This window comes from Sarcophilus harrisii, chromosome 4 (genome assembly GCF_902635505.1).
Source record: "Sarcophilus harrisii chromosome 4, mSarHar1.11, whole genome shotgun sequence".
NCBI lineage: Eukaryota > Metazoa > Chordata > Mammalia > Dasyuromorphia > Dasyuridae > Sarcophilus > Sarcophilus harrisii.
In genome coordinates this window covers 393,326,828-393,336,851 of record NC_045429.1, presented here as the reverse complement: position 1 = coordinate 393,336,851, position 10,024 = coordinate 393,326,828, and the positions used below count along the sequence as shown (strand labels likewise).

The 10,024-nt window shown below is 44.2% G+C and overlaps 1 protein-coding gene across 2 annotated transcripts in view; it reads left to right on the top strand.

Moving 5' to 3' along the window:
• Positions 1-329: 329 nt before the first annotated feature.
• BCAR3 (BCAR3 adaptor protein, NSP family member) overlaps positions 330-10,024 on the top strand; it is a 167,099-nt gene continuing 157,404 nt past the window's right edge. Inside the window, exon 1 of one of the 2 annotated variants that reach the window (XM_031967097.1) lies at positions 330-874. The gene's annotated coding sequence lies outside the window, so the exon portion shown is untranslated. Of the gene's footprint in view, positions 875-1,418; positions 1,442-10,024 lie in introns of those variants that run through there. The other variant, XM_031967098.1, reaches the window with a different exon arrangement.

Here is a 10,024-nt window from a genome sequence, read left to right as displayed (position 1 = left end):
GGGGGGGGGGGGGGGGGGGGGGGGGGGGTGCATTTTCTCCATTTTCCTAGGACAAGCTTGGCCATTAAAATGGAGCAGCCTCCAGGCTGAAGAAGACTCCTTATTTAGAGAGTTAGGCAAGGGTCCGTAGCTGGAGTGGGGAGACCTGGGATAGAGAACAGGCAGGTAGGCAGGTGGACGGGCAGAACGATCTGTTTGCGAGCCGCCCATTGGAGAGTGGTAGTTTGGGAAGCTGCCATTCCACGCGACGGCCCCAGTTGTCCAATCCGAGACGCAAAGGGCAAAGCGAGGTCATGAAATGTAAATGTTGAGGGGTGCGGGAGAGGGAGGGGTCCCGGAGGCGCGCGCCTCAGCAGCCTCCCCAGGGGTGGGGCCGGGAAGCTCGCTCGGGAGCGCCCGCCCGTGACAGTCGGAGCTCGGGCAGAGCTCTCCTATTGCCGCACCTCCGGTGTCCTCGGAACTCCGGGCGAGCGCGCTGCCCTGAGCCGGGCTGGGGAGGACAGTCAGGGCGCTGCGGGAGCCGCTGGCCCCGGGATCCTCCACTTCGGAGGATGAGCGGATCCCGCCCGAGGAGCCCCCGGGATTCGGCTTCCTCCGGCAGCCCCGAGCCCCCGCCGTCTAGGAGATGAAGGATCCGCGGTCCTGAACCGAAAGTCGGGGCGAGGGAAGGACCGGGAGCGCGCGGGGGTCCCCGGCGGGGGTCCGGGAGGGAAGTAAAGTGGCGTCCGGAGAGAACCCGGCTGCCTGTGTGTGAGAGCGAGCGAACGAGCGCAGCTTTCCTCTCCTGCACTGGGGGCTCGGGCTATTGTTCCGAGGGCTCCCGACCAAGTAACAGCGGCTGGATTCAGCTTCGTCCCGGGCTGGGCTCGCTAAGGTTAGTTTAACCACATGGAAATCTTGGGACCTCAATTTGGGGGTTGCTTGTCTTTTCTTTCTGTCTTCGTTTTGTAAAAGAAAGTTGCCAAAGTCTCAGAGGGCAGGGCTGAAGTCGGGGCAGGAATTCCCGCAGCTCTCGGGAAAGCCCTTGGCCGGCCCCTGATAACCCCGGGGTGTCGCTGCAGTCGGGGAGGTAGATGCCCAGCAGTTTGCTCCGGAGCATCCCTTGCCCATGTGGCTGCCAGAGCTGGCACTTTGTCTGGGTTCACCGGGGGTTTGCTGAAGGCTTTGAATGCAGGCGGGAGAGGGACGAGTACGGAGTTTGTTTTTTGCTTTTTTTTTTTTTTTGGGGGGGGGGGGCTTCTGTTTTGCCCCGTTCCAGAAAAGTTGTTTGTCCTAAAAATTGCCTGTGGTGCAGCTCGTGACCTCTGTTTCCCTGGGGGTTGCCAGAATTTTTTTTTTTTTTAATCAAATGCAGCTCCGAAGGTGGGGGTTGGGAGGGAAGGATGAGACGAATTGAAAAGGGCTCTGCTGGAAGCCGAGAGTTTGGAGGAGGCAAATTTCGGTACTAATCTCTTGGAAAGTTTGCAAAGAAAGCGAAGGAGCCTGCCTTGTAGCTGTTGACAACTTTTGCTGCTGCTTTTTCTTTGTTGGGAAAAAGGCTGAATAGCTGGTTGTGTGGGTCCCTCTGTGTCTGGAAAAGGAGCGGGGGGCGGGGGGGAGAGGGAAGGGAGAGGGCTGGTCTGCAGAGGGAAGCTAGATCGGAGCCCAACTTTCCTACCTGATAAGCAACTGACACTTTTACCTCTTTGTAAAGTTTTCAAGGTTGCGTAGTACCCTGGAAGGGAAAATCAGTTGTTTAGAAGCGCATAAGAAGGTTCTGATCAGCCTGGTTAGGGTTGGTAGGTGGTGGAAATTGTTTCCTGGAGTTTCATTCTGGTCAGTAATTAATGCATCTACTTCAGTTAAAAAGAAAGGGAAGGGGCGGGCGGTGCAAAAGGGGAAGGAGCTTCTGAGTAATCTTGTGCCTTCTTTTGATCTGGCTCAGCAAATGAATTTATGTAAATGTGTGTGTTGTTTTATTTTTTTTGAAGAGGCTTTTAAATTTTGCCTATTATCTCCTAGGGTTGCAGATCTCCCTAAAGGAAAAGAAATGGGCTTATCTGGCTTTAAAGAGGGAAGGTCAGATTGAGAGTTGATGCTACCCCTCCCTCTTTTCTCCCTCACATTCATTAAGGCAGTGACTGAAATAAGATCTGGGAAGAAGATGGAAGGACCCCACTGCCAAGATCAGGAAGAGTGTGAATTTTAAATTGGAATAATTAAGCCAGAAAACTATTGTGGAGTGAGTGGTTGGTTAGGCAGTTGCAGTCTAACATGCTATGGAATTCCTATTAAGTATTAACGATAATATTATTAAGCAGCTTGGTCAAAGAACCCTACCCAAGTTCCAAGGAATTGAACATTCTGGGTTTTAGATTTTCAGGATAATTAATTGAAATCCATAGTCTCAGAATTCAAGGGGAAGCCCCATTGTCAAGTAAATGTGAATCCTTAATAACTTTATACTGCTTGAAGTATAATCTATCCCTAAACTGGGAGGTGGGATTACTAGCATTTTAATCACTTGGCTAGACTTTATAAACCTGCTTAAAATGGAGTGTCCTTAAAAGTACCCCTTTAATTCTAAACTTAGGTTTTTTCTTCTTTTTCTTTTTCATAGTATTTACCCCTTTTGACTCCTGTGAAGATCATGTGAGATGGTATTTTTTTACAATAATATTTTTTTTCTTCAATTGCAAGTAAAAACAATGTAACATTTGAAACTCTGCTTTTTAATGTATATGCTAATTTAGAAAGAATGGTTCTACTACCTTCTCTAGGTGGGGGAGGGGATAATTGTATTTTCTGTGGATTTTAATTGGGACTCACTATTCCTTTAGGTCTCATGACCACCCTGCAAGATAAGAAATATAGTCATTATCTCCATTTGACAAATGAGGAAAGATTCAAAGAGGCTTAGCTAATGTTTGAGAAGTCAAACAGTGGGTCACAGATTTTGAGCTTGTAGACACCTGGGAGTGGGAGGGATGTTCATCCAGGGCCATCCAGCCTTTTTTGCTTATGAGGAAATTGAGATTCAGAGAGATTCTTTGACTTGCCCAAAGTTACACTTGTAAGTAGAAATATTGGAATTTAAATCCAGGTTGCTGGACACCTGTCCTGGGTTCTCACTACAGAGCCTGAAAAGTACTTGTTCCTGATTCCATATTCATTTTTTGCTCCATTGTGTAGGCAATGCTGCAATGCTGGAAGTCACAACCTCTCTTCCTCTCAGTTTCTTCAACTGCAAAAAACTAGGACAAGGAGGGTTATGAAATTCTGTCAGTCTTTGAAATGCAAATTTTTTTCTAGGGTTAAAGGATTAACTAAAGTTCATTTCCGGAATAAAAAGGGTTAATCGCCATTCTATTCAAGTGTGTTTATCACAAAGCCCCAGAGTGGAGGGATAATGATATTTTCTCCATAAACTTCCCTTTGAGAGAGGCTGACAGAGAGACAGACAGACAGACAGACAGACAGACGTAGAATAAGAAAGAGACAGGCAGAGAAGGGGGGGGGGGGGTATTAAAATAGGCAGATTGCCAACCCAACTTAACTTTCATTCATTTCGAAAAACTAATACTTTAAACTAGAAGCATTGCCTACTTCTAAAGCTATTTCAAAACCAGGTCATTGGTCTGTGTCAGAGTGCTAAGAAGTCGTTCCATGCTTTTGACAGATGTCACCCTCCTTTGTTCTTGATATCAGTTGTAAGTCTTTGAACCATCCTCCAGGTCTCTCTCCCTTTCATTCTTTCAAGATTTCAAGCCGGTGGACTTCCAAAGGTCTTTCCAAAGTCTGGAATTAGATGAAGCCAGAGAGATCACATATTGCATCTGTTGGCCTTACATCACCCATCTGGTTGACACAGGGTTCACCCACGACTTGGAGATGAAATCTTATGTCTGCAGTGATTTACCTCAGTCTTTTTGTCTTGCAATGGCATGTTGCGCCATGCAGGCTGATCCCTGAGAAGTATTCAGTGTTTTGTTTTATTTTTTTCCTCTGCTGTCCTTGACTTGATGTTTTTAGTTTTATTGCTTCCCAGCGAAAATTTTCGTCTCCTACTGTGGAAGATATGATAAACGACTTGGTGTTCCACTGTAGAGGTAGCAGGGTCTGAAGAAGGAGGTAGAAAAGGAATCCCTCAGAAAACAAGTCATTTGATTGTGATTATGGTCATTGTTGAGAATAACCCTTAATACGGAGCAAAAGAATTCATCAGAGAAATAACTAGGAGAAAAGAAAATGGACTGGTTCTAGTAGAAGTGTGAGTTAGACTGTGGGCAGTCTGCAGGATCCACAGGGACCTTCCTGATGTCCAGAGAAACCAGGATGGACCTTTGTAGAGAGCTTCAGAGAGGCCATGGGCCAGGGATGCACAGGAAGGGTAGTGTGGTTCTTAGTCTATTGGAGTGAGAGTCACTTGGTCAGTAAGCATTTAATAAGCACCTACTATGTGTCAAGTACTGCACTGAGCACTGGGGATTAAAAAAAGAGACAGAAGACAATCCCTGTCCTAAAGAAGCTCACAATCTAATGAAATCAGGAAAACCTCAGTCCTGTTTCCAATGCATGTCCATCATGTGACCCTTCTCATTGAGGTCTTTATTCTATCAGAAACATCATCAAATACTCAGTGGTAGAAGGAAGTAAATGGGTTTAGCACCAGAAACTCAGGTTACTCAAAATGAAGTCTTAGGTTAAAATGAGAAAAACAGGTTAATTTCTGTTGAAGACTTTGAAGATGGAAAGCAGTATTGTTCTGTGCAGCAGTATTCCCTGACATTGTGTGACATCATTAATGTGTTAGAAAGAAGCCCTGAACTTGGAGTCCCATTGGGGCACCCAGAATAACACCTTTAACCCCTTTGAGCCACAGTTTCCTTGTCTTGAGGTAATAGTGGAAGAAACACTGTTCAGATCCTGGTTCTGTCACTATTTGTGTGGCCTTGGTCAAATGAATTAACTAACCTCCTGGGGTATTTTTAATCCTAAAATGAAAGGACTAGTCTTGTGACTTCTCAGGTACCTTCTCAGATAATATCAAATGAAAAGCTTCCTCTTTGAGATAATAGCAGTGAATCTGCTTTCCTCCTCTTCTGCCCATTAATGTAATCATGGAAGGCCCAGACCTTTTGATTAAAGCACCAGAAGTAAACTAGGATTCAAATAAATCCTCTATCAGGTTGAAAAAAATCAAAGGGATTTGAATCACTTGATGAAAGCTGATTATGCTATGGGGAAACATTTGGGGATTAACTAAAAAATGACACACTTCAGTGGCCATGTACAGCGGTGTAACTCAGTTTTGTCATGGGTGACAAGGCAGTCTAGTGATGGAGGACCTTCAGTCAAGCCCCTTAGTAAGAATAGTTTGGAGTGGGGAGGGGGAGAGAATGAGAGGGAGAAATGGCATTTCCAAGGGAGGTGGGAAGAATCCTTGGAGGTCTTCTTGCTGACCAAAGGCAAGAACAGTGGCTGCTGATCAGTAGAAGCTGATGATAAAGGACGTAGAAAGATAGCCAAGGATGGTGACAGTTTTCAGAATTGACCATCCTTGAGGCAAAAAGAAGTACAGGCTATGGACTCTAGAAAGGCACTGATGCTTGGAGCACATTAGAGAGCTACACCTAAGTGGAACTTCATGAGGAATTGAGGAAAGGAGAAAAGGACTCCCAGAGACCAGGTTCTGATGGCCACATTTGCTGGCCAGAATCTTTTGGCCATGTATATAACTCACTACCATGGAGTACTCTGCCCACTTTCCCCAGGAATGTTTTGTGTATAAAGGTGAGAGTGTGCCTTCTGTTTTGGGTGTGTGAGTGTGCTTTAACACTGTCCTTACTATATTTATTAAGTACTCCTTTAAAAAAACTAATTAAGTGGGAATAGGTTTAGAAGAATTGCATAGGTTTAACCTATTTGGATTACTTGATGTCTAGAAGAGGGGAAATGTGGAGGAGAAAGAAAAATTTGGAACACAAGGTGTGTTGCTAGAATGAATGCTGAAAACATGTATTTTGAAAAATGAAAAGCTATTATTATTTTTAAAAGCTAATTAAGCTTGTCTTATAAGTATTAAAGGTCATACTACTGGGGGCTCATGAGCAATAGTACTGGAAAACTCTAGTCCTTCAGGACTTTAGAATCTTGAGAAGTCATCAACAGCACTTTGGGTGCCTGATCTGCTAATGGCAATGGAAGTTGGAAGAAGTAGATTCAAAAGGGGATATCCAGGCCTCCCATTCCATCCACTGTGGCACTCGGCTGTCTGAGTCAGGCTTCAGGATAGCAACAAGCTCTCCTTCACAGGAAGTCTTTAAGAAAAGACAAAGTGAACACCTGTTTGGTATATCAATAATAGGTATTCTTTTAGGAGCATGTAGAGGTCTAGATGGTCCTAGAGGTTTCTTCCAATCTTGAGATACTGTGATTTTACAGGGGAAGCAGGAAGGAAATTCATTTATATGTAATATATGTAGTTTATTACAGCATATTATAGTATATTAATATATAGAATTTATATAGTGCCTCCTATGTGCTAGGCAGGGCAGTTGAGTCATGAAGTGAATAGAATTGGGGGCCTGGAATCAGGAAGAAATGAGTTCAAATCCAACGTCAAATACTTAATGGCCGTGTGATGTCTGAGCAAGTTACCTGACCTTACTTGCCTCAGTTTCCTCATCTGTTAAATGAGCTGGAGAAGAAAATTGCAAACCACTCCAGTATCTTTGCCAAGAAAACCCCAACTAGGATCATGAAGAGTCCGATGACTGAACAATGTGCCAGGCGTTATGTTAAGCATCTGTAGTGTAGTTTTCTAGTGAAAATAGCTCTGGACCTGGGGTGTAGTCCAGGCTGGTTTTACCACCGGCCCATTCTGGTGTGACCTGATCAAGGCCTTTAATCTCTTGGACAAATCCAATCTCTTTAAGCCTTACCTCCTCATTTGTATAAAAGTAGGGATTTGCAGTAAATGATTTCTAAGGTCTTTTCCAGCTTGAAAATTCTGTGATTCTATGAGCTGATGTTCCATCAGTCAGACTTCTCCTTTTTTGTGGTTTTATCAGGGTTCTTTTTTATACCAGACATTTCCTAAAGTCCCGTTTCCCAGCAGACTTCCTTGTAGCAAGGGAAAGCAGTAGATATCCCCCCCCCCCCAATAAAACCACTGCAGCTGACAGTGTTCCCCCCCCACCCAACTTCTGATCCTGCAGCTACTCACCTTTCTACCCAGAGAAGCCCCCATGACTTTCCCTCATAGGGTCTTTTGTGGAATCTGATTTCAAGGTGGGCAGCTCTGCAGGGCCTTTCTCTTTTTCCAGACCTTATTCACTGATTTAGGCCCTTCTGCCTTTATGATTAAAAAAAAAGTCAGTCCTGCCTTCTTCCTTTCAGAGACATCTCCAACATTCACTTCAAAACCTGCTCCCTGAGCCCTGACGTCTTGGTACTGGAGGGAACACACCATGTGTGTTCCTTTACAGTGATGGAGGTGTTGTGGAGGTGCCTGCTACTCCCAACTGGGACTTTTGAGAGATTCCAGGACTTTTTGTTGAAGGGAGGACAGTGCCTAAGAGTGTTTACATTCAGGGAAGGGAAAAGGTGCTGATAACTGGAATAATCTCGGAGCATTAACAGCTGCAGTGGTTTTGTGTGTGTGTGTGTGTGTGTGTGTGTGTGTGTGTGTGTGTGTAGGGAGGGTTGTTGGGTAAAGCCTTCATCCCAACCAGAGGCAGGGAGGACTTGGAGGATTTGGTTTCTTCTTTAGTAATGATGATTAATGTTTAGCAAGTGCTGACAGAGTGCCAGGCACTGGGGTACACATAGAGACTTGCTGGCACAGGGATGGGTTCCTGGTACCCTTGTAGCTGCCCCCTTCTCAGGAATGCCATCCAGGCTTTCTGTGTGCTCTCTCTGGCTGTCTTTGGGTTTCTCTTTTCTTTCTCTACACTATTTTCTTTCTATTTACTCTTGATTCTCTGTGTTCTCTTTCTGTGTCTGTGTCTCTGACTCTATCTCTGTGTGTTTGTGTGTATGGGTGTGTCTTTCTCTGTTTCTCTGTTTTCCTCCCAACGTCTCCTCTCTTCTCCAGCCTTATTTCACATCACACTCACACACACACACACACACACACACACACACGCGCGCGCGCGCATACACACTTTCGGTATCTCTGTCTCTCTGTCTCTGTCTTTCTCTGTGTCTGTCTCTGTCTCTCTCTCTCACACACACACATTCACACAGATTTAGATTTGTTTTTATGCCTTTGGGTCTATTGTATACCTTCTCAGCTTTGTTCTACCATTCTCCTCCTCCTCTTCCATATCTTCCTTCACCTCCCTATAGATTATGAGCTTCTTTGAGGGCAAAGTCCTTGGTTTGTGTCTTTTGGGCCAAGCTTCTAAGTGTTTTTCTTCCAGAGAAGAGCTGAATCTAGAACACCGAGTGCCTGGCATCCCAGAAGTGCTTAATACATCTCACCTGTTGACCAGGTAGAAAGTGGGAACTGTTTTGGGGGTGCTTTAGAATAACAAAATAGAACCATAGATACAGGTCGAGCTGCAAGGGAACTTCCAGATCTTTATTTCTCAGTCATTGAGGCCAACCATTAAATTATGATTGAGTGGTAAAATGATTTGGAGAGCTGGTAAATATCTATGATGGGATTCATGTCTTCCTGACTCCAAGTCTAGACCATCTCTAAAGTGGCAGCTTGAATATCAGAAAGACCCGAGTTCAAATTCTGCCCCAGATACTTATAATTCTATGACTTAACTTTCCTCATCTTTAAAATTGGGATGATAATATCACCTATCTCCTAGAGTTGTTGTGAAGATCAGATGAGAAAAATATATATAAAACTCATTAAAATGTGATTGTAAATGTTACCTATTAACATTTTTATTCTGTATCTTAAATTAAAGGTGCTTAAGGTTGGGGTGGGGTTCTTTGTCATAGTGCCTTTTTGGGGGCAAGTAATGGTGTTGGCTATTGTAATAATTAGAATTCTAAAGCTGGAAGAGACTTTAAAGATAATATAATCCAACCCCCTCACTTTAGAGAGGAAGAAATAGCCCCAAGTGGTGAATTAATTTGTCCCAAACAGTGGTTTTTAGCTTCCAGTTATTTTCAATAGGCTAAGCTGCCTGTTTGCTGACATGCCTATGTCCTAAGGGAATCTGACCTCCAGGAGACCAATGGTTTCATAATCTTAGTTTTCAGGGGATTTGCCTACATATGTGTACTTGCATTTCTCAAATGTTGCTTTAAAAGCCCTTCCTTGTACTATGAGGTAGTATTTGTAATGTGCTTAGCACAGAGCTTGCACACAGGAGGATTCCCTTCCCTTTCCTTTCCTTCACCCCAGTTTCTGATTATTATTATTATTTTTTTGGTTCTCCCAGCTGCTAGAGTCTTCTTTCCCCTCTGGGATTATCATTCATCTCCTTTGTATGTATCACGTTCAGTTGCTGTTGTCATTCCCATGAGAATTAAGCTCTCTGAGGGCAGGGACTTTAATTTTTTTGTCTTTGTTCTCGTGGACCATGTTAACTACTAATTTAAACCCTAGTACATAAGTAGACCCTTAAATGCTTGTTGACTATTTGGCTTAGGGTCAAAGTTTCTCTCTTCCTCATGCTCGTGCGCACGTGTGTGTTTGTGTGTGTGTGTGTGTATATAAAACAAGTTTCCTTTACCAGCTCCCTCCCTCCCCCCCCCTTTTTTTTTTTTTTTTTTTTTGCTTCATTGTGACTTGGAAAGAATGGTGGCTTTCCAAAGACTGTGGAGGTCATGTCAAAGTGGAAGGGCTTCAAAGCAGACTCCACGATGGACTTGTGTGTTTGTATTCTGAGAACCACCCTGGCTAAGTCTGAACAGACCCTGCTAAAAGTTGGGTGTATTTGTATGTTTGTGGGAGTGAATGCAGGCATGTATCAGTATCTTTCTAACTCTATATCTGGCTTCAACCTCTTGTGAAAGTTGCCTTCATTGTTAGTCTAGATGTCTACTGAGATTAGACCTCCCTGAAAGATCAATA